Genomic DNA, 2500 nt, shown 5'->3' on the forward strand with positions numbered 1-2500 from the left:
ATTTGGATTGCCCAAAAGTGGACTAGGAACATAAATCTATGCGACATAAAAGACCTATCTTGGCATCTCTATTTGTTGTGCTAGAGAATGATAGCCATAGGCCAGAGTACATGATTGTAACAATTAACAAAAGAGGACCGACTGTTCCAACACCTTCAAAATCCATGTTGCCCAACATTCAAGAGAAGAAACTAGTGAAAACACTATGGGAGATAAGATGGACAGAACCTAAGTCTAAAGTTACATGCTTTGGATATCTACAAGACACAAAGAAGTGCTATGTTGTCTTGATTAATCCATAGGGTGGACCACAACAAAGTGGTGTGCCTGCACCTATTTTTTGGGGATGATGTACTAACCTGGGACATGATGGCACACCTAGGGTGGCATTCAAGAGGGATTTGTATGGCACATGGACACCAAGTGGGTGATTGCACCACCTGGACCCACTCCAAGTGTTTGACCAGTCGCGCAGAAGGTACAAACCGTACAGCGGAGGAGGTGGCCAATATGGAGAGAGTGGGGTTTCTGTTGGAGACAAGTAGCACCATCCCACAAAATCCAAATTTGATAGTAGGGTCAGGCCTACCACCAATACATGCAAGCTCATGTAGGCCTAAGTACCGAGCTGGTAAGGTTGTGCATTGGCGTGTAAGAGGCTTACTAAAGAATTCCAAGTGAATATACAGAAAGGTCATTTGATCTCAGCTTGCATGGTTCGAGAAGACATTGTCATCTAATGAATTGCACATGTTTTATGTGAGCACAGAGGGGTTGCGTACTGTTGGAGTGAATTATGTGGTGAATGTGTCTGAGTACGTGTTAAATTTGCAGCAATGTGATGAGCTATGGTGGATCAAATGCTAGAATCAACATCATTAAGAGATTAGATGATAATTAAGATGTGATTAGTGAGCAATTAATTGATAGCTTACTGTAGGCATGGGTAATCAAAAACCAACAAATTCTCATTAGGCCAATGCCTCAATTTATAGAGTTTACATCCAAGCATCTAATCCCACCGATTTCTCCTTGATTCACTCCATCTCTTTTGCTTGATTCTCTCCACCTCTTCCCAGAATATCTCCACACCTCCTAAATCTCCTCATGCTACCCTTTATTCTCTCCCAATAGATACTTCTCACCTTTTCACAGCTTCTCTCACATTTACAGATTCTCTTTTATAGCCTCTTGCTAAGGGCTTGTTCCCACACACACCCTATTCACTTGTATATTTCAATAGTACTACCCAAGCTGCTCTTGTCTGGATTTCCAAAGGAGGGAAGCAAAGCATGAGATGTACCTCCCTTACAAACATATGTATTATGTTTTTTTGCAAGTGCTGAATCTTGATGTGGTTGTGCATGAGTTTCTGCACTAGCAGGCAGCGTTGCACTGCCTTGATTAATCCATAGGGTGGACCACAACAAGGTGGTGTGCTTCTGCCTTTTTTTTTTGGGGATGACATACTCACCCGGGACATGATGGTACCTTGGGTGGCATTTGGTAGGGATTTGTATGGTTATGTGCTAATGTGAATCCACATTGCTGGCACATGGACACCAAGTGGGTGATTGCACCACCTGGACCCTCTCCATGTGTTTAGTTAGTCGCAAGGTAAAAACCTTACAATAATGGAGGAGGTAGCCGATTTGGAGAGAGTGGGGTTTCTATTGGAGACAAGTAGCAGAATCCAAATTCGATAGTAAGGTTAGGCCTACTGCCAATACATGCAAGCTCATGCAAGCCTAAGTATCGGGCCGGTAAGGTTGTGCGTTGGCGCAAAGAGGCTCACTAAATAATTCCAAGAGAATATATAGAAAGGTCGTTCCATCTCACCTTGCATGGTTCAAGAAGACATTATCGTCTCTGTAATGAATTGCACATGTTTTATGTGAGCACAGAGGGCTCGCATGCTACTAGAGTGAATTATGTGAATTATGTGGTGAATGTGTTCGATCTTAGGTTGCATGGTTCGAGAAGACATTATCATCTCTGTAATGAATTGCACATGTTTTATGTGAGCACAGAGGGCTCGCATGCTACTAGAGTGAATTATGTGGTGAATGTGTCTGAATACCCAAGCTGCTCTTGTCTGGATTTCCAAAGGAGGGAAGCAAAGCATGAGATGTACCATGTATTATGTTTTTTTGTAAGTGTTGAATCTTGATGCGGTTGTGCATGAGTTTGTGCACTAGTAGGCTTTGAAAAAAGTGGACCTATTTCAAGCATTATCTAGTCATTGCTACCATACAAATGTTGTAGAGCCATAGGACATTGTCGAATGTCTAAATATCCATTGAAAAATTTTGGGATGCTGACTACAAACGCATGGCAAATGTTACTGGTCGCCTATTTTTTGGTATTGGGAGGAGAATATGCATAGCAACAAGTATTGTTGGTGTTCTATTTTTTGGGTTTCCTGGTTTAAGGTTTCTTGTTGTCTTTAGACTTTTTTCTTCAATAGAAGTTATGATTCATCGCTTGAGGTTTCCTGTTA

This window comes from Cibotium barometz, chromosome 9 (assembly GCF_041138505.1).
Source record: "Cibotium barometz isolate CiBa-2024 chromosome 9, ASM4113850v1, whole genome shotgun sequence".
NCBI lineage: Eukaryota > Viridiplantae > Streptophyta > Polypodiopsida > Cyatheales > Cibotiaceae > Cibotium > Cibotium barometz.